Source organism: Pezoporus wallicus, unplaced genomic scaffold (genome assembly GCF_028554395.1).
Source record: "Pezoporus wallicus isolate ANWC-B61680 ecotype Strahan unplaced genomic scaffold, APGP_CSIRO_Pwel_v1 scaffold_3294, whole genome shotgun sequence".
In the NCBI taxonomy this organism is placed as follows: Eukaryota; Metazoa; Chordata; class Aves; order Psittaciformes; family Psittacidae; genus Pezoporus; species Pezoporus wallicus.
In genome coordinates, this window is record NW_026635478.1 from 1999589 (window position 1) to 2021892 (window position 22304).

Genomic DNA, 22304 nt, shown 5'->3' on the forward strand with positions numbered 1-22304 from the left:
TTTCTCCATGTATTACGAGAATTCAAAGGAAGGCAGAGCAAGAATTATTTACCTTAGAGAATTGGAATCCTGTTTTACTGCTGAAGTCTTATTGCTGTGTTGTCCAACAGCAGACTAGATGAGATTTCAAAATTAAAATCAATACTCCTAAATTTGCATAGGATTACTGCCTATGTATGTGAAACCTAAAACATTTTTCTCTAGCACAACCAGAACAATTTACTGATTTTTTTATTATTTTTTTTTTTCCCTGCCCTCCCTCTCCAGGGTGAAAGAAGATCTGTGTAAAAAGTAAAGTGCTAGCAGATAAAGAGTTAAACTGAAGGCAGGCTCACTGGTTTGTTGAGATCTGTCAGAGTCTGAGTGGCTGACTACATATCTGTCTCAGGAACAATAGCTACCTGTATTCTGCACGGACTGTTGGGCAGGCACTAGCAATATGGAGAAGGTCTGCCTCTCTTAGAGGCTTTTCAGTGGGAATCCCTAATGACAGCCCTACTTCTCATTGGGAGGGGGGAGGACTCTTGTCTACTTCGTTGATGAGGGACAGAGCTTTGATCATTTTCATTCAGCCTTGACTTGGCCTGAGGTTTAGGTTCCCAGTCCTGAAGTCAGCAGGCTCTCTTCTCACACATGCACGCACACACATTCACACACACCCCTTTGCTGGTCTGTGCAGGCAGATTAGTGTCACGGCTGTAACTGAGGCACAGAGCAATAAACATAGCAGAACCAATCTCCATGGTGGCAAGAGGGGGCACTGGAGGTGACAACAATGGAGAAGGATCTTTCTTCTGACAAGTTTTAGGTAAGAGAGAATATTTATACCCTCAGCCAAGTATTTTATAGCCTTCTAAATAAGTTGGAAATTGTTAGGTTGCAAACGTGCCTTGTTATAGAAATATTTGAGTTTACTGCTGTATCCAGGCTGTTACTAGCTTTTACAACCTGTAATTGCTGTGCTTTGTGTTATGAGAATGTTTGCAGAAAGCAGGCAGGGTTTTTCCATGGAAGTACTAGCTACTATAGTTACCTTCTTAAAAATACAATATTTCTAACATTTGCATTTTTAAAATTAACCATGAAGCTTCATTTTTGCCTATGTTAAAATTATGCTTAGGTATAGTAAATATCCATATCTGGTAAAATGTTGTGTAGCTGATAGCATACATGCAATATTAAAACAGTGCTCCCTCAACCCTAATTCGTAATTATTTTTACACCCTTAACTGCATTGGGGTCAGAGAGTTTTAAAAATTAATGAGGTTCCCTGCTGAGTTCAAATAGTATAATCTACATGAGTTGTTTCTGCAGAGGGCTGAAATTACTTCTGCGTATTTTTAATTAGGTTTAGAAATTTTGCTTAAATATATTGCTTTCAAACACTTTCTTTTAAATGTCAGTTTATGCAACCTGCAGTAAGAAAGGAACAACGATCCATTTATAATAATGACAAATTGAGTGAGAGAAATACAGGACATACAGTGACAATACAACACAAACATTTGCTGGATGCGTTTTTTGATTTCTTATGTTAGATCTGTGTTAGATTGCTGAAGCTGTGATCAGCTTCACCTGCTTACAAATAAATACTGCTCTAGGGAAAGGAAAAACAACAATACTTAATGCTTTGTGTAAGATTGGAGTAATAGGTTACCGATGTGTTTGGAACGTTAAGAAGAATTGGTGGAGCACTTGAAAATATATATAAAAAGAGAATAGCAGCAGTGTGAAAAGAGGCAGTAAAAATGAAATAACGTGCTATCCTTTTTCCTGGAAGCGCGAGACAGATAGTATCATCAGTGCTCCTGGAAAGTAGAATTTGCTGAATATCTCAAATGGAAGGACTAGGAAGAAAGGGGGAGGGAGATGTTTACTATGAGATTTCCATATTGAAATGATGACAAAGTTTCATATCAAAAGATTTAAAACATTGTTTATAATTTATTCTAATCTACAGTGCATTATGTTTAAATGGTAAGCGTTTTAAAGCTGAATGTAATGTAATCAGCAATAAGGACGCGCCTACCATTTGCAAGACGGACTCTGAGCTTCCTGTGATATATTGTTATGTAAATATGGTGCAGCAAGGAAAAGCAGCACTATGGAGATTCAATTTACTTTGAAAGTTGTTCATTATGGAAGGGATGAATGTTATTTATTGGATGTGAATCAAAGGCTAGAAATGACTTTTTCACTGTGAAGTCTATTGTGATGGGTGCAGCGTGATCTAATCTTTTTAATTTTGGCTTTCACACCAGTGGAGATGAAAAGAGATCTGAGCTCATTTATTGGTTGCTAAGTCTTACTGGAGGCCTAAGTACCATTCTTGGTTGCTATGGCCAATCTGACCTCAATCTATGAAGTTTTAGAGACTTAAGCAATCCCTTTTTTATTTAGGAGCATGTACCTTGATTTATGTCCAAAATTGTGCCCGAATGTCTTTGTCTACAAGTGATAAATGGTGGTGTACAATTCATCAGTTCTTACAAGTAAACACTGCTGTCCCACTAAAAATATGTTTTGTTCTGAGTTAATGGTATGGAACAAGCCAGTCTCCACAAACAGCTATCTTTTATTGTAGAGAGCCACTGAAACTTGGAGCAAAGTGAAGGAAATTGGCATTCATCTTCACTGCCATTAGCATTTCATTTGTGCTCTCTGGTGATGAGACTGTATGTCAATTGACAATGAAAGGCCAGCATTGTGTTTCCTTGCTTGAATATATAATCGATCAATTATGAATTTATTTATTCTGTAGAGATAGTAAAAAGTCAGGATTTCTTACGCAGTTTGCCTTCATTATTACTAACTGTAAAAGTATTTGCAGCCAAATAAACTGTGGCTTGGCTGTAGGAAATTCCCGGTTTCTCAGGCAAGTTCCTTGTATTCAAGTCATATCACATATTTTTTATTACCAGGCATGTACTACTTGTGTGGTTCTTAATGGTGCTTAGTCTCTCATGTATATTAGAATTTCATTCAGAAGGAGCTGTTCTAAGAGGTAATTGGGAATACAGAATGGTTTTTATAATATGAGCAGTAATAATTTTGTTGCATTGAAATTGCTGGGAGTCACTCAGGCTGTACCTACACCAAGCACATGTAATACTGAATACACAATAGCACAAGCAAAATCTTTTCCTGGTTTCTTTGCTGGTTTTGTTTTATTTTAGTTTTGTTTTGTTTTTAAATAGACTAATAATAAATAAAACTATATGGAGCTGGATGTTAATATGGCTTCTACTAAAGTGGCTAACATAGATTTACCAGTCCATAGAGGCAAAAGTCATCAATTGTTGATCTTAGGACTTGATAGTATAACAAACGTATTGTTTAAAAACCCAAATTCTTGCTTTTAAAAAAGGTAAGGAATAGGTTGCTGTAATAGAGTTCAGTACAGCTAAGCACATGCGGAGCAAAAATAATTCTTCATTGTATGCATGCTTAAGCTAGTGTCCTAGAAATAAAAGCAGTATTTCCTGAAGCCTGTTTTTTTCTTAGCTTATTTTTATTAATAGGCTATGGTGAGATATTTTAATTGAGCCCATTGAGACAATTTTTAGTCTACCTCAGGTGGATCTTTAAAATTTGATTCAATAGTGGTAACAGATTTTCCCAGTATACTCTGTAGATGGTAATTGCTACTGGAATAAATTCTCAAGGAGATGGAATTTACAAAGGTTTCTGGAACCACTGAGCTGCTTTTCAGCATCAGATTGATAGCAAAATTTGCAGAGGCAGTTCTTTGGGGTTACTTCACAATAGTGCGACTGTTTCAGGGCTTTTTATTAGTAGCTTTTGCTAAAACTGGTTTGAAATGCTACTTACAGAACTAACCTGAATGTTCTACTTGTGCAGGTGCTTTGTAATAGTCCATGCTCATCTACTGGCTGCTTTATACAATAAGAAACTGTTAAACCAGTTCTGCACACTTGGAAGCAGATCTTTTGATTTTCTCTCTTTTTTTTTTTTTTTAATTTAAGCACTACCAAAGAAAAATACCTTTTTTTTTAAAAAAAAAAAAAAGTTTATGAAAGAGAAATATCTTAGAAAAACTTGTAAAAATACTAATGAGTAGTAATTTGTTGTGAGTGTGATGGTATTTCAGTGTTAACTATTTGTTTCTACAAATGTAAGGAAAATAATAGCTAACTCTTTAATCTGATGAAAATTTTAATTGGGTAGCACAATGATTAAAGTTTTGTTGAAGGGTGTATTTCTTCTGTAGGTCTTTTTCACACCTGCATTTAAGTTAACTGGTTTCTGCATGCACAGACAGAAACTGCTTTAGGTGTAAGGGTTTATAGGAACAGGACACAAAGTATGCCCTTGTTCTTGTTATATTTTAGTCTTCTATAATGCAAGTGTGATAACTGACATTCCCACTTCAGAGCTCAGAAAGTGTACTTAAGAGAATGCAAATAGACTATCTCTGTAGTTCAGTAGTGCAACAGTGTTGATTAACTGGCAAAAATGTCACCAGCACCTAGGTGGAGTACCAAAGTGAGAAAGAAACATCACTGCATTTTTTGGGAGTCCCTTCAGCTTATTAATCAGGTTTCCTTCACTGATATTGCAATTTTAAGTTTTGTAGCAGACTTTATGAAACTTAATATTAGTGAGATCCATCAAATTGCACATTGTTGCAGCAAAATAGGAAGTATTTATAAGCTTATTTTAATCAGTGGTCATCTGTAAATAAAGTTAATCATTATTCTTTATTGTAAGCCGCTGCCTTATTGGCTAATTTATAGTCCAGGTTTTGAAATAAGGGTATAACAGTGGAGGAACCTGCACAGTTTTGCATGTAATCTTGCCAATAACGTGTACAGATTTTTTAATATATATTCACTGTGGAATCCTCTAACATTATTAACTAATAGTATCTTTTGGAAGAGAAGTGGAAGAATAGATGATATTATAATGTACCAATCAGTGCATAATCATAAATCTTAGAGGATTTTTTTTTTCTCCCCCTTGTGTTTTTCATGAGATGTTTGCATGTTCTCTTACATGTGTCCACCTGTGACATGTAAAACCAATTCCCTTAACTTTTTGAATTTTGGATGAAGCCAAAACTGCGTATGTATTTTTGGAAGGTACATTTAGTTTTGACTAAGGTCTTTGTTACACTGTACCAGGTTACAGCAGGTCATACACCAGTAAAACAGCATGGAGGAATTATAAACCAAAGAATTTGTTATTTGCCTTTGAGTTCTCTCGCAGCTTTGGCACAGATCACATGCTGGGGACACCAGAGATGAGATAGTTCCCAGATGAGATCTGGCTTACCCAGCTTACTCTTCCCTCTGGCTGGAAGTGGCAAGCAAGGTATGAGTGGTTCACTGGGGAAAAAGCCTGTGGCTCTTGTTCCTTTCACCTGGGACAGCTGAGTCACCCACCTGAGCACAGGCTGGGGCAATCTCTCCGTCTCTCACAAGTGAACACCATGTATTTGTCTCTACCAGTGTCACTGTCATCAGACATGCATTTATATTTACCTAAGTGATCTAAGGCTACTAATGTGTTCTTACGCTCAATTTCCTGGTATAATTTGCCATACCTCAGAGTCTGTCTGTGGGACTTTTCTTGTTCTCTCTCTTGAGATATCATTTTGACTAAAGTCTCATGGAGGGTGGAAGCAGGTGGTTTTTATTTTACCTGCAGAGGAAGACTTAAGTTTGATGCTGATCAGTAATAGCACAAACACTTTTAACATCTGATGATTGACCCAGGTATCATCAGTGTGCCATCACTCCTCTCAATTGGATGCCTTTCCATCTTTGATACTGTCTGTATATCACTCTACAGTCTAAAGATGCTTGAGAAAAGAGTAATTTGGATTAAATAACCTGTTACTCAGTAGCAGTCTTCCTGTACACTTAATGAGATAGGGGCCCTATCAAAAAGACAAAAAAGGTAGTTGTATGATTAAATGTAGCATCATGAGGTCCAATTCTGAACTCATCATGCAATTTTGATGCTTCTCCTGCTGTTTATTTGATAATTTTGCACCCTCTATCATAATCTTTAAGATTAATTTCTTTGTGTTTATGTGTATATAATTTGTGCATGGTCAGTTTACAGTTTGTGAGAAATACGGCTTTGAATAGCATCCATTTTGTTGAAGTGGCAACCAGAATACACCCTCAAGATTATCTGAATTTTTTTCCCTGTATTGTTTTATTTGCTGTAAATCAATAGATTCTGCCAGAGCCCAGCTCAGCAAGAGCAATCTGCTTTGTCTCTCTCTATCAATTTCATCATCTTCAATCATCCTGATGATACTATTGACCAATTATATAAAATATTTTCATTCCCCAAACAGGGGGTGATGCATTGTTCTCTTTGCAAAATGCAAGGAAGAAGTAGTTACCATCCCTTCAGCTGGAGATCTTTTGGGGCAGCTGCTCGGTAACGATCTGCTTGACTCTGCTTGAATTGCGGGGTAAGCTGCCTTACACTAAACTAAATACCTCTCCAAAGGGTGTGTACACAGATGATTATGGTGGATCACTTGATGCATGGTCACCTGCTTAGCAGCATAGCGGTTGAGTGCATGAAGGAGTGAGTAAGAGCCTTTGAAGAGTTCAGGTGACCTGGGGCCCGCAATGCCACTGAAAGCGCCTGTCCTGCCTCCTCTTTGTTGTAGAAATGACTTCTAAAGCTTTACTGATCAACTGAAAACTAATCTTTCTTTTCTTCTCCTGGTAGGGTTAGTTTTCAGACAGATCAATCACCTGATCCAACTGTCTGCATGGCTGATCATGCCCTGGTGTCAGCACCAGACAGTGGCTGTAATGCAGTGTGAGGCTGGCGAGGGCCGGTCAGCCCTTTCAGCAGGGGCAGTCCTGAGGCTCCAGCAGGAGCTAAACCAGTGTTTGTGGAAAAGCAGCTCTGGCACACCATACCACCATCCCTCTCGATTTTTTTGCTTTCTGGAGAAAAGCCATGCACCTCAGTGATTTTGAGTCTCAAATAGCACTGTGATTAGGATGCTTTTCTTTGCTACACTTGATTCTTAAAAGGGATCTGGTACGGTGTTTCTTGCTCCAGACTGTCAGTGTCATTTCTTTCACAAAAACACATTTGAATCCATCTGTAGGTCACTCAATTTGACAAAGGTTTTACTCCCTTAAACCTGAATGAGAATGGAGATCCTCTTGAATTGCAGATACAATTCTCAATGCTCTCAGTGTGCCATCCTCTGATTAAACCGCAAGTGCACTACTAAACCTGAGAAGTTACATTTTCCAGAGGCGTCTCTTACCTCTGCAGGTTTTTCTCTAGCCATCAAGGTATTTCCTTTAGCTTCTTTTGCTTTTATTCAGTCTGTTGTTATTGATTACATGGCTTCTAGCCCTCTCGTTTAAAGAGGTAGGAGAAGTTTGCTCTTTCATTTCTTGCTAGTAATTCCTCGAGCACTTCTACAGCATTATCTTTATCTTCTATAGCAGCTGTCATCTTCCTCTGGCCCTGCGGCATCAGAAAATGGTGGCAGCGTATTCATTGCTGATGGCATTGACTTGAATGTGAAGAAATCCATTTTTGTAGTGTTATTCTCATATTTTGGCATTAAATTGTGATTTTTTTCTACATCAACTATACTATATAGGCAGCAGTATGATCTTTACAAATAACTTGTGTAGCAATCTTATTTTCATTGCTTATATTCTTAAAAATAGTAATTCCTGTTATTATGACAAGGCCTTTGCATCTGGGGATGGAGAACTGAGGCCTCCAAAACTTTTAGTTGCCCATCAGCTGGAAACTAGATTAGAAAAATTGACTCATTGTTGGAAACTGAACCGGTCTTCATTTTGCTGTTTAGCGCTGTAGCACTATCCTTGTTTTCTATCACTGATGAAATATGGCAAATTGAAAGAGAGTGAGTGTGATTGGAGAAATTATAAGTTTCTCTGTCAAGTGAAACGATCAGCTCAGCGTGTCTTAGTAGGGTTGTTGCATTGACCCTACCATCCTATAATAGGAATGTTGATTTGAGCAGACTCTGTTCTTCTTTCTATGATGAGAATCCAAATGCACACTTAACATCCAGTGAAATGCACACGGACATTAAAAAAAAAAAAAAAAAATCCATAATACTGACTATTATTGCCCAATAAATTATACCTTTGAAAACTTTTATTGAAAAAGAAATTATTTACTAGTAGGTTAAAGTACACAATTTTAGAAAATTGCTTTCTGGAAAAAGGAACTATTAAGTGGTTTGGACACAAAATTTTGCCAACATAAATAAATGTGTACTGATATTGTAGAAAATAATAGTCTCCCTGAGAAGTAACTTGCGATCACTGCTGTGTTCAGCATGTTGCTTCAAAACTGTTGTTGCAAAAACCTGACATTTTTCCTTTCAGTTCATCGCCTTCTATGTCCATGAAATTCACTTAAAAACTAATAATTGTCCATATACATCCTTTATATTTAGAAATCCTTCATAACTCTAGATGTAATAAAAGCCAATTATGCAAATGTATTCTTGCACCGTGGTACATGTTTGGATTGTTGATTTGCTTTAGCATTTCATTAAAAACAATAAGAGTATAGTCACATATTCACGTGACTTGTATATTCACATATTCATGTGTTATTCATGTTTATAGTGTAATCTGTAGACCTACCAACACCCACCAAAACTCCAAATCTGTTGTGTAATGCGTGGTTTGATTTTTCAGTAAGTTCATGTTTCATGTAGAGGTTGAGGCTTCAATACATTGGAAAAATAATTTCTGTTGCTTCTGGATTGCCAAGATATCTGACACACAGTTGGAACATCTCTTGAACAGAAACTGTCTGCAGGGCCTAATAGGTACAAAGGGGAAAATAGTATTCAGGTATTATTGCAGTAGTTCTCAGACATGTAACGACAGTCCACCTTTCTTTGGATTTCCACAGGAAATAAAAAAGAGATTGACACTAGAAAGAGCATTCTCCTTCCTAAATGAACTAATTGAAGTAGACAAATACCATGGACAAAAGGCTTTCCAAGTGTGTCTTTCTACAGTAAAGTTGTTATTACAACGCACTTCTGAATATTCATACTGTCCGCTATGTTTTTCTAAGAAGCAGGGAAAAGGGAGTAAGAATTGGAAAAGTCCCCTGATTAGCAGCCAGGTAACTTTCATTGTGCTGATTACATAGATTGACATCCCTCCATTTCACTGATTTTCCAGCCCTTGTGGGTTTATGAAGACTGAGGTGTGTTCTTCATCCCTGTCCATGTATGCCTCTGTCCGGGAGTGGTGGAAGAAAGGGAAGCAGCTGGGATTTGGTTCAGCCGTTTGCCCAAGTCTGTGCGATATGGTAGAGATGACTTCTATGTTTCATATTATGTGGTTTGCACACAATGGGAGGCCAGCAACATGGACCTTAGCACTGAAGCAGTGCTGCCATTATCCTCTGCTGGCTTGTCTGGCCAGGTTTGGCATTGACTGAATCTGAAGACTTCAGGATAGTGAGGCAGGCGATGCTGCTGCGAGGTTTCCATGGATACCAAAGTGGGAGATGAGAAGCAACTAATAAGAGCTCAACTCAGCCAGCTCCTGGATGGTGATTTAAAAATACGGACTTTTAAAAACAACCCTTTACCTTATTTCCCCGCACCTAATCTTTGTTTCTGAAGAAAGGGATCAGAAAGGCAGTGTGATGCTAGCAGCAATGAATGAGAGCTCTCACTCACTGCTTTCACCTGTTGGCTGTCATGCAAGAGCTGTAAATAGCAGTTTACTAAAACTGGCTGCAGGCTTATAAAGTGTGTAGTAATTGCAATTTTGGACTAGAAGAAAATGTGAAATACATTTTAAAGGTGTACTTCCACTCTTGTTTTCATCCTTGTGAATGCAGTGACTTCAGGGATGGCACAAAGGCACTTTCCAAACCATAAACTTACACTAGATACTAACTCTAGTAGAATGTATGTGTATTTTACTGCATGCAACATACTGTTTGGTATTATGAAGAAGTTTATTATGTATCAGTGAAAAAGTGAATTCTTTGTCAGTCCTCTGTTAAATTGCTTCGATTTTTTTTTTTTTCCGAAAATTGTTTAGGAGCTAGAAAATGAGAATTGTATCATTTTCTTATATATACATATGTATATATATATATATATACACATATGTGTGTATATATATATACATGTGTGTATATATATATATATACACACATACATATATATATAAAACTGAAAAATGGTACCACAGGCCATTGTTTGTGTTAAGGCTGAATTTAGTGCATTCAGTCTCATGCTGAATTGATTTTTGCAGTTGTTATTTTAATATGACTCTTGGATGCTTGTATTAACCTTTAGAATACAGTCTTAAACTCCTGCACTTCACCCTCACTAAAGGAGTACTTCCAGAATTTTAAAGCAAGACAATCTGCTTGTGTAGATAAGTAGAGGCAAAGTGGCTAGTTAAGTAGAGAGAGAAAAGTTGCTTTGCTGGAAAAGGCCATGTGCACCAAGGAGGGGGGGGGCAGGGGAATGGGGGGAGAAGAAGAGCAGAGGAGGGGGGCATTTAAGCTATTTTCTCTGTGCAATTAGTAAACATTTTTTTCTAAAATTTCCCTTGGAAAATTCAGTTATCTTTAGAAAAAAATTACTAAAACTGAAGCTCCACTATAGTGCAAACCAAAGGAATTTTAATTCACCTCTGAATGCAAATCATTGAGGTTGTGCAAGTTTCTGTTACATAGCCATTTCAATTTTTCTCAGACTTTCTGAGGGAGCAGCGAGAGGAAAGGGAATAGGGAAGGACTATCTAAGGCTTATTTTAATTAATAGCCATTTAAGCATGAGCAATTTTCAGCATCTTAGTATTTTCTCCAGTAAAGAAGAAAGTGGTTACTATCTGCCATGAATTTTATTTTTCCCTTTGATGTGCTCTGCATTCCTCCTGGTGATTATAATATACTTAACAGTTGTGCTTGCAGAGTTGCAGATGTAACGCATGCTGATTTGTCCTCCCAGAGGCATGGTAGCTTTGACATGCAATTTTTGAAAAACTGTATTTGTCACTGTTGAAATGCTTCTAAGACTATAAACATCATTAGCTCTTAAAAAAAAACCCAAACCACATCAATTGCTATAGCTTGCTGTGTCTGTGCATATACACAGGTATATGTGTAGAATATTCGTAAAACATTGAGTGTTGCCGTGGTGTCGATACCATAATTTGTAAAAGCACATTTCAGTAGGTTTTTACTGCTGCAAAATAATCACTTTATTCACAATAGCTGTCTTCCTTAGCACTGTGCTGACAAGGACTTGCCTTTTTGAGTACATTAGAGATGCCAGGATAAAAGTAGGGTTATAGTGCTGGCAGTAATGGGAAGCAGGTCACTTTCCAGGGACAGTCAATGAAATTTAGTCTTGTAAGTATGGGAGATCCCCTTGGAACATGATCAAGGCACTTAAGCACTTATTAATTTTTACAGCAAATCATAAGCTTTCCTGGATTGCCTTTTAAATCTGCTACCAAGTGACAGCAGTGGAAATGCTGCCAGAAGGATTGGTAGACATACTATCCATTTGTGGAAAATAAGTGAGACTGTATGTAAGTCTGGGTGTTTTCAGGGTAGCACCCACCACCACAGGCTCTGAATATGATTTATTAAAATATTATTTTTTCTTCTTGTTAGCTAGCCCCGCTGGCACAATTTAAGCTTAAATATAATATTTAATGATGTTTAATAATATTTAGACTAGTCCAGCTGGCATGAGTCACACTAAGTTAAAAAAACGGTAACAGTTTTCATGTAACTTGCTTAGCTCCTAGTGCGATATGTCCTAACACGTCTGTAGAAATGGAATAGTGTTAACTTATGTTAGTACTATTGCAGGGCACTTTCAGGGTGTGGGGAGCAAATGTTACCATTTTCTCTAAATGTTTCTTTTGGAAGAAAGAGTTAGGAAAAAATTTACAGCCTTGGTTCTACTGCTGTCTAGCGTTGTTTTTTTTTAATCCCTCCTTATGAGGTTTCCCTCTATTGCTCTAACAATTTCATTGTTCTTCAGGAATGTTGCCTTCATGAGAGATAGTGCCCATGGGGGAGAGAAACAGAGAGAAAAGAGGGCTTTTAAGTAACTTGAGTTAATCCCATTCGTCCTTCAAATGATTGCTGTTTCAAAGGGGCTATCTACCCTGTGACTATATGGTAGCCACCTATAACCATCTGCAACTCTGTAGAGTTTGTTTCAGGCTGAGGTCAGGTTTGTACAGCTTTTATTAAAGAATCACTGGCACTACAGGTGGAACCTGTTAGAAGGTCTGTTTCTTTTTTTTTTTTTTTTTTACTATACGGAATTATGTCTTTAAATGTTTTTTTATCTTTTAGGTTTAAAACATAACTTGCAGTGACAGGGAGGATGGTTTCTTGCCTTAAGAAATGTCACTAACTGAAGCTGCTTTCTACTATTCAATCAATTTTTTCCCTTCTTAATGTCATCTCATTAAAACCATCGTATCTTCCATGTCTCACTAAGTGATTTACTGAATCTGGTGAAATACAGACAAATATGTTTCTTCGGCCATTGGTTCAGTCAAAGAAGTTTGGCTACCATCAGCTCTCTCTAAAGAAATTATGCCTTCTTTTCATCATCCCCTGTCAATTTCCTTTTCATTCATTTTATTCTTACTGGCAGGGCTCCTGGTAAATGAATTTCACCTTTGAGACGTTTTTTATGACTTCTGATCTAGACCCTGAGCCTCCAGCTTTCTTGGGCCTGTATCTGAAGTGGCAGTTTTGGGCAGATTAAGCATATGCTAAAATAAAGAAATCAGTAAGCAGGTTAGACAGCTTTCCATGGTTGTTTTAATGATCACAAATACTGTAGCTAATTTAGATACAGCCATTACTAGTTATAGCTGCCAGCTCAGGAAGAGAGGTACTGACCAAAATGACAGAGTTGACTGATGGAGCAGTCATGAGTCTCCTGGCAGGAGTGTGCCAGCGGAAGAGAGGGAATTTCTTTGAAGAGGAAATTTACTGCTGTGTTCACAACAGGCTGAACAGGTTGAAGTAAGAATTAAGGGAAGAAAAAAAGAGAAGTCTCTCTCTTATAGTACAACCAGTTCAGAGGTGGCTCTTTCCACCAGGATGTGTGAGGAGAAGGTGACCAGAGAATGGCTAATGAATGTCTCTTCTGGCTGCACAGGAAAAGCAAGTTTTACAACTCCAGTAGTGTGAAGCTGGGTTGTGGAACTCAGTGCCATAAGAAATTAAGGTGAACAAAGTTATAAATGAGTTAAAAATGGAATTAGAGAGGTTCATGGAAGAAGGTGAAGGTTTCCATGGCAGCTATTAAACATAACTGTCCAAGATGCAGTCTGCTCATTCAAATTAACTTTAAATCCGTGATTTAACAGAAAGTGGGAGGAGTGTGCCCTAGTTTTAGACTCTTCTTTAACTGCCTCTGAGCCATGGTCAAGGACAGCATTCAGGATAATGGCAGGACTATTCCTGCAAGTTGGGGACCTTGGATTGTTTTCTCCAGAAACAGTAGATACACATTTCAGTGCATATTTCTATAGTTTTTAAAAGTTGCACTGAATGTTGCTTCTTATATTATATTATTCAGGCTCCTGTCTGTTTTAGGTAAGGAGATAATTCACAGATGTTCATTAGGAACTCACAGTGATCAGGGAGGTTGGATCTTTTACTGGAGTCCTCTAGTCTTCGAGGAGCTGTGCAAGTCTTGGGTAGGAATTATGTATTTATTGTTGCACACTCAACTTACAGAATGGATCCAACTGATGCTTCAGTTTTGTATTTCTGGAAACTTCATGCTGCAGTGTTTACTACTTTTCTGATGTCAAAATGATATCATAAGCAGCTTCATTATGTGTCAGACAAGACAGATTTTTGCGTCACACACATAACTGCGTATCAGACAAGATAGACTGAATAGATTCTTCCTCTCTCTCCTTGATAACGATGATGTTTGGGGGTTTTTTGTTGCATTCTTTTTTTTCTTTTTGATTTCATACTGGTACAGATAGAGGAATTTGGTTGAATACAGTCTTATTTAGATTTTGATTTCAGGTAATTAGGGAAGAAAAAAATACCAGAAACTACTTCTTACACAAATTCTTTTTATCTGTACCTTATTGATAAACGGCAGGCTCAGGCATTTTTTCGGAATCAGTATGTTGGCGTGTACTTGAGGCTTATATTCCAGGTTTATGTCAGTATGTTGATTATTTCTGAAAAAAATTTGGCTGGTACATAGTGAATTATACTGTTGAGTTCTTCAGGATTGAAACAAACATTTACAAATACATCACAGTCCTTTTTCCACTGTTCTTTCATTTTTCTATTCTCTGTTTCTGGAAGGAGTAGTAACATAAGACTGGGGAGCTGGTGTGGATGGGATGGAATTTCTGGGAGAGAGATTAATTTCAGTATTGAAAGCAGATAACTATTTGATTTTACTTTAGATTATTAAAATTCTACTTGGGTTTCAAATCCTAGTGTATTTAGTAAAGAAAAAAAGCTAATGTCATTAGCATTTTCATTTATGGATAATTCTGTTTTGCGTTGTCCTTTCCCATGAGTAGTTTTAATATTGGTGCTATCTATTCCAGGACAAGAGAAAGCAAAGATTGCTTTTGGGTTTAGGGTTGGGAATTTACTTAAGCATGAATCCCCGAAGAGCAGAACCACTTGAGTTCTGTTTAGCACTACCTTAATTGGTTGAAATGTTTCAGGAGATAGATATTGTATAAAATATCTTCCATCATTTAGAAATGCATGTGAGATTATTTTAAGAGTATGAATTGTAAGAATTACCTCAGTTACTAGTTCACAATTTTTGAACTGTGGAAAAAAAATGCATAAGTTTTGGGATGAACGTTAGTTCTCTTTATAACTAACTGCAGTATTTTGAGATATGTACATAATTATTACTATATCTATACAGCATAACAACGTTTCAGTGGAATTACCCTGGCTGTATACCTCTTTAGCAGGATATATGCCTTGATCCTGAACTCTTGGAAAATATTTTCTGGTTATATTAATAAGTACAGCAATACAGATTGTTAAAGCCCAGGGAAGCCTGTGTTTTACCTTTATTGCAAATCTGGTTTGCAAGTGAGTGCATATGATGACATGTACATCCTTTCCCTTCTAGACTTCCAGAAATCAACAAAAACTGTAATTAAATTTTGCTATTATAATCCACATTTTATATCTGTTTGAAGAGCAAAATCTAAATGAGTTAAGTCTACAGATTCATAAGGTATAGGCTTATATTTCAGATTTGGTTCCTGAAAATATGTGCTTTTCCTGGAATAAGTTCCGAGAGGGTGTGCATTGGTCAGAAATAGGCACAAGTTCCCAAGCTCTAAAGATCTTAGTATTTCATAGCTCTTCCCATCTGGATTTCAGCCTAATTTGACACATATATTGTAGTTGACCTCAGACAGAATAATTCAGATGTTTGAACCTCTTAGATGTGTAGCCAAAAGCGAATAGTCTTCTTGCATGTATTTTTAAACATCTGCAAGCTGAGCTGGGAAGTAAAATGCAAATTCTAGGACTTGAAGATACCTGTGAGGTTATGAAAATCCCTTTGGGACTGTGGGGAATCCTGGGGCTTACGAACATGCTTTTTTCAGGCATGCTGTATTTAGAAATTTAGTATTTGCTTTCATTTCTCTTAACTGAAGTACAAATGACAATAGAAGTAGTTCATCAATAATTTAATGGTAAAGATAATATCTTTTGTTGAACCTTTCAATGCATATTCCATGAGGGCTAGAGGAATCATTTCCTGCAGTTTGTATTTCTGCTGTGTTTGGATATAAGAATCATTTATTGTTCATGTATGCCCAAAAAGATTAATATTGTAGCCAGTTAATACCAGCGGAACTGTTTCTGTCAGTAGCTCTCTTTTACTCAGGTAAGTGCCAATACATAGACAAATGAGGTTTCCAGTATATGCAGAGGAATTCCCATGCCTTTTAGTTAGGAATAGGAAGGGGCTAACTTCCCAGCTCATAATCATATGATCATGTGGGGTTTAGGTGGGGAGTTTTGAGTTAGCACTTTCAAACTGTTGGCTAATATAATGATGTGTTCATTGTTTTAGCTTGATTACATGTTGCATATATATGTAAATGCCCTACTTCAGTTATTCAGTAACTCTTGCTTGAGATAATACATTCTCTGACCATGTTTCTCTAAAAGCAGTGTGGGAAAGCCTGCATTTCAGTAGGATGCCATACATCCACCAGTTGACCTTTGAGGGAGAATGGTATTTAAGCATTGATTTTTGAAATACTTACATTGTCTGTAACCACGGGTTTGATTCCAAGAAGGGATTGTTTGGTCCTTCACCACTATAAAGCCTATAGCATGGGGTCTGCTGAGGTGGTGGTGTTTTTTTTTCTGTGGAGGTTGTTCTCTCAGCTACAAAAACACCATTGCTTTTTCTGTAATGGTAAGCTCTTTCTTTTAGCCAAACTCCTGTTTAGTCATAGGTTCATAATTTGGACCAACCCTCTTCTACCAGCCATCCTGAACAAAGTTGCTTTTCAGTGGTTGATGAAATGACTTGGTGCAGTGATGCACAAGCTACTCGCAAAGTCTTTGAAAAGTTGCAATCTGTTTTCAGGATCATTGTGAGCATTGACTAGAACAGTAAAAGATCTCTTGTAGTAAGGAAATGGGTGTGAGCCACAATGTTTTAGATGACTTTGCATCATGTGCTATGATGCAACTAGAGTAGGTTCAAAACTTTCCTTACACTTGCTTAGCTCCAGTCTTGTAAAGTCCTTTGTTGTAAAAGCTGTTGTTTTGTGAAAGTGAACAAACCACACAGGCCCCCGCAAGTTTGTGAGTTGATATGGCATCCCCATACAGGATCTGCTGCCAGTACGAGTCTGCAGACAAGACCAAACATCCTATCAGCTCTCCACAGCAGTCCCTTTTCTTCTGAAGATCTTGTTTTGAAAAATAGACAAATATGTTAGTCTGGGATATTAAGTTTTCTTGGCTTTGATTTTTATCAGGAGAGTGAAGTGCATTGCTTGAGGAAGCAGTAGAAATTTCCATGTTTTGTATAATATTGGGGTTGTGTTTGTCTCCTCATCCTCAGCAATGAGGCATGCAGGAACTACTTCTCTGAATAGTCCCCTCATTGATCTTATTTCACTAAACAATATCTCATATCCTGGCAGTGATAACTGAGTGTGGTATCTTTTTCAGTCAATGGATGTGAGGAGCTGTGGTTATGATCTATTTCCCATCTGTGCCATGGGAATTAGCGGTCTTTCTCCCATGTGCCTCAGTAAAATGTTGGCCTTGAGCTTCTCCACCTTGAGGTGGAGAAAAAACAGCAAAATAACTTAGCTCCATTCCATAAAGCAAAATACCCAGCAAAAAGATCCAGATGGGAACCTGAGCATTAAAACCACCGTGTTTAGGAGTGGTGATTTGGTACCTCAGCAACCAGGAGTAGGAAGTGGCCTTAGCTGGTGTAATTTCAACTGAAGATGATAAGACTGTAGTATTTTTCTGAACCAGAAGAAATGTGTTAGAGAACGCCCTCAAATCCTTTTTTTATTAATCTTTTAAAATCCTGGTTTGAAAGGTGCCAGTGACTTTCAGGGATGCATACTGTCTGGGAAAGCAAAGGTCCTCTGAGACTGGCAGTTTTGTGGTGATGAGCTGAGAAACAGCTGCCTGAGCAGTGTTTCAGGAGAATGAAAACAAGGAGGGAGATCTGCTACAGCTTGTTTGCAGAGAACATCAGTGTGCTGTGGTTTTCCGAGGTTTTCTTCCCTTGTAATTGTGACACTTTTGATTAACTCTGAAGTTTTCGGTGGTGTCTCATTGCGAGATAAACTGAAGTGTAGAGCCTGTTAAAGACCTACTTCAGCTATTAAGTGAAGCTTAATTTGTAATGAGCTTGAAAGGAAAACGTTTCTTGGAAAAAAAAAATATAATTAATCAGGGGCTATCAAGTCAAGCTTTTATGTGAGTCTAAGTGTATTTGGCAGTGTGGCTGTTTTTGTGAGTTTATTTCTGTCATGTCTTAAACACCACACTTGTCACAAAGCAACTCCAACTGTGTCATTTCAAACTAGGATGTCACCTGTATTGTAGAAAACAACCTTTGTACTTCGTGCTTTTCAGGCCTTGCTGACAGAGCAGTAAAGCTACCACAAATCATCTTTCTCTCACCTTGTGCTTTCACTTCACAGATGCTGGGGGCTCGCTGAGCCGTCACTGACCCTCTGCAGCAAGACTGTGCCGAGCAGGAGGGCTGCAGTGAGCCTCTTCCTGCATCCTGCAGGAGCCTGGCACTGAGCGTGGCAAAACTCTCTGGGGGGTAACACAGGTGGGTGAAAAATGGGAGGGACATGTCTCCTTATTGATTTTGCATTAATGTTTGACACACAGAGTAGGGATAATATTCCAATTACCCTCAAGACACTCACCATTATACAAAATAAATGTCAGCGCTTGCCCTCCGTAGTGCACGCAGCCTTCTAACACACGCACTTAATTTGAAGATTTCAGAATTTTAGTTTGTCCATTCCTTTCTCTTGGCAAAGTACAATTAATTAGTATGTCCTGAAATAATAATTAAAATGTAACCTCAGGGCTTTTTTTTCTGCTCCTTGCTGTTTTTGGGAGCGTTAGAGCAAGAATAAATGTCCAGGCTTGTCAACAAGGTTAAATGCTTAGGTCGGATCCATCCTGTTTTCTCCTGTTCTCTGCTGCACTTCTCCTTGCATCTCTTAGCCTTTCTGTTGAGTTCTTAGTAAAGGACCAGTTTTGGAGAGTCAGTACTGGACAATGCTGATGCTGAGCATAGATTAATTATTGATAAATCATGAGTCAGTGATTGGACAAAACATGACTCTCAGGCCTCAGATTTGGAGATACATAGTTCTTATTTGTTTTTTTTTAAAACAATTCCTATATTTTTCTCAAATTTGTTTTCTAAGCTACTAAGATTGCACTTGGGTGCAAGCTTTTGTAATTTTATTGCCTGTGAATGGTGCAGGTTTCATAGCTAGAGACTGAAATCACTTTTTAGTCCAACAAAGGTGCACAAAAAAAAAGAGAGAAAGATACTTTCGCATTCTACTTTGTCAGAGTAGGAAGGTTGTAGTGTGGGAACTCTCTGAGATTTGCAGAGAAAAGTTTTGTTCGTTTTTTCAGTCTTCTGCTGAGAATGGCGACTGTAAATGTCACTGTGGAGAACACCATCCACTGATACATGGGGAGAAATAGCTAATTAACATATTTTTTTGCCTAGAGAAATAATCTGAATAATGTGAAATAATTTGATAGTGGCTATTCTGAACCCAAAGGGCAGGACTGGAAATGACCAGGGTGTGAGCTTTCTATGGTGATTGAAATCACCCAGACAAGCGGGACCTGTGCAACTCATGCTTGTAGATAGTATCTTCTGGGATGAGAACTTGATTTTTCATTGTATATTTTCTGGAGCTGTTTCCGCCTTTCAGTGGTCTTTAATTTCTTATAGACTAAAAAAAATAAAAAATAAAAAATAAAGGTATAAATTATCTTAGGAAGAAACTGTAGAGATACCAAATCAGCTGCTTGAAATAAATAAATTCTTTTTAGGAAACACAGAAATACTCACTTGTTTACTTAAACAGCAGCTGCTTTGTGGTCTCTGTGCCTAGTCTTGGGCAGGTAATATATTCAAGGCTTAAAGAACAAAGAGGTATAAGCTTCATCTCTTCTCCTTTTATTCTTTTGAATTACTATACAGTAATGTATGTAAGTGGCTTCTTTTGCTCCCTTAATAACTACCTACTTTCCTTGCTGTGTTTTCTTGCATAGGATCACAGATGAGTACATATCTACTTCAGTGATATCAGAAATGGACTAGATAATGTTAGATTTCTATAATGAGATATCTCCAAAGTATGTAAAAAAAAAAAAGGGGGGGGGGGGGGGGAGAAGAGAAAGATTACAATTTTTATGCTTGAAGAAATATAATACTGATTACAAACTAGGGCAGTGGAGAGGTATTGCTTAAAACTGTGTTAGTATTTCATATCTTAATTTTAAAATGGTACCACAACACATTGCACAAAAAAAAAAAATAAAGGAAATAAAAATTGACTTTTTGCTGTGTACCATTTTCAGTGTTCTTTGATTCATAAATATTTTAATTTCTTCCCTAGTAATCTGCCAAATCTAGAAACACATTCCATTATTCACAGTAAGTTGCTGAGCTTGATTTTAACTGGATATTACATTTAAAGTATTATTTATTTTTTTACTGACAATATGCTGGTGTGAACTGTAAACCAAGTTAATTGAATTACATTTTTCTATTACTTACTCTGTCAAACACATAAACTTTTTTCAATAGGATAGAAAATGTATTTTAACTTTCAGTAAGAAAGACAGACTCTTGCCCATTTTTTACTTAATGACACTTTTTATTCAAATATTTTTTAAGAAAAGAAAATGAAGATTATTTAATGTTTTGGGTTTTTTTTTCACCAAGGATGACAGCACTGAGAAGAGCAGAAACTTCATGAGGAGTACATTTCTCTATTCTTAGGAGATGCAAATACCGTTTGTTTTATCATGTTAACAAAGTTCTCATGTTGTGGAATATAGTCTGTTTATAGGTTCTGGTACAGAAAATTATTTTGAGATGCAGTTAAAGAAGTAAGCCTGTAATAGTTTATTATGTGAATTCCCATTGCTCGTTCCTATTGTGTGGCTAATGACTGGGGCCGAGAGTGAAGTGAAATTCCCCATTGGGTAGATATACACCCATTTATTACTGCTTCTCTGGGTACCGAGTTATAGACTATATAGACTATATATACTATAGATACTGAGAACCTCCATAAGTTCTTAGCCTTTGACTCTGGATGAGTAAGGTAATTACATGACATAAATTGCCTCCAAAGAAAAGCTCCTCTTCAGAAAGAGTTGTTGAAAGACTGTGGCCACATTATTAATAAAAAGCAGAGGTAACACAGAATCCCTGATGTCTCAGGATGATGTGGTGAGACTTTGACTTGTCCCACAGGAAGCGGTTTTATTTTACTTATTTTCTTCCAACAAGTTTTGGATTTACTGTGTTGCCACAGGCAGCTGCAATGCTTTCAGGTACTGAGTACAAAATGGAAATAGCAACTCTACAGTTGATAAGTTGTTGGAAATGTTTAGTGCCACAGCATGGCAAACCTATTTGGAATGTGTTATCTCTAACATACATTTCTATTTTGTAGTACATCTGCTCAGGCTTCCTGGGCAGCTTTAACTAGTAAGGAATAACGTGCAGGGATGCTCATGCTCTGGTAATGTCACAGTGCTGGCTATACGTTATGGGGAAATACTGAGGGCAAGTGTCAAATGAGGATAATATTGCTTCAGTGAAAAAAGTCACTGTTGCTAATCGCTAGTGACAGACTTTGAATTGGTGAAGGGTATATAGTCAGGGGCTCATTGTTTCATTAATGACCAATGACATAATTCAGTAATGTCATTTAAAATTCATACTTAGTAAGAAATCACCTATTCTTAACACATAATAACATCCCTATTATTCCAATGATACAGATTCCATGGTCAGCATCCCAGCCTTGGGGACACTAGCTAGAAAGTTTGGCTGGTAGTGTATAACAAGAGCCAGAGGAGCAAAGCCACCTAAACTGTGTGAGATATGAGGAGCAAGGGAATCCCTCTGATCTGTTAGATCCCTATTGCTCACAGTTCACTGTCACTGTCTCTTTCAAAAGGAACCACTTATCTTCATAATACATTGCACTTCTTTATATTTCTTTCTTAACGGACGTAAATTTTTTCAGGTGTATGAAAACATGATGTTTATTTTTGTGACCCCTGGTTTTGAATAGCAACTAAGAATGTTTATGTGAAATGTCCAACAACCTACTAAATACGTAGCTAATGAAACAATAATCTTTACAAACAATATGTATTGGATAGGTGATGAAATGATGTAAAGGTAAGTCACACCACAAAAAGTGCAAAATTTAAGTCAATGAGGCTTGGGGTCTTTTAATTTGTTCAAGCGGCTTTAAGTTAGGCAGATACATATTTTTTATTGCCCATTTGAGAGCTTTATTAGGAAAAACTGCTGAGGCACAGTTGTAGTTTAAAACCAGTAGCACTCAGCAAGTGTTAAGTGCAGCAGGCAAGTGTATTTGTGTATTTTGGCAAAGAAGAGGATAACTTCCTTCTTCATTGTTAACTTATGGAAGTTAACAGTGTGTTTACAGTTGCATATCATACTTTAGTTAGTCTGT

General features: G+C 37.4%; 1 long non-coding RNA gene across 1 annotated transcript in view; it reads left to right on the plus strand.

Moving 5' to 3' along the window:
• The first annotated feature begins 501 nt into the window (after window positions 1-501).
• LOC130607327 (uncharacterized) overlaps window positions 502-22304 on the plus strand; it is a 66759-nt gene continuing 44956 nt past the window's right edge. The window contains exons 1-2 of the long non-coding RNA XR_008974219.1: window positions 502-808; window positions 18234-18370. This is a non-coding gene — a long non-coding RNA (uncharacterized LOC130607327). The remainder of the gene's footprint in view (window positions 809-18233; window positions 18371-22304) is intronic.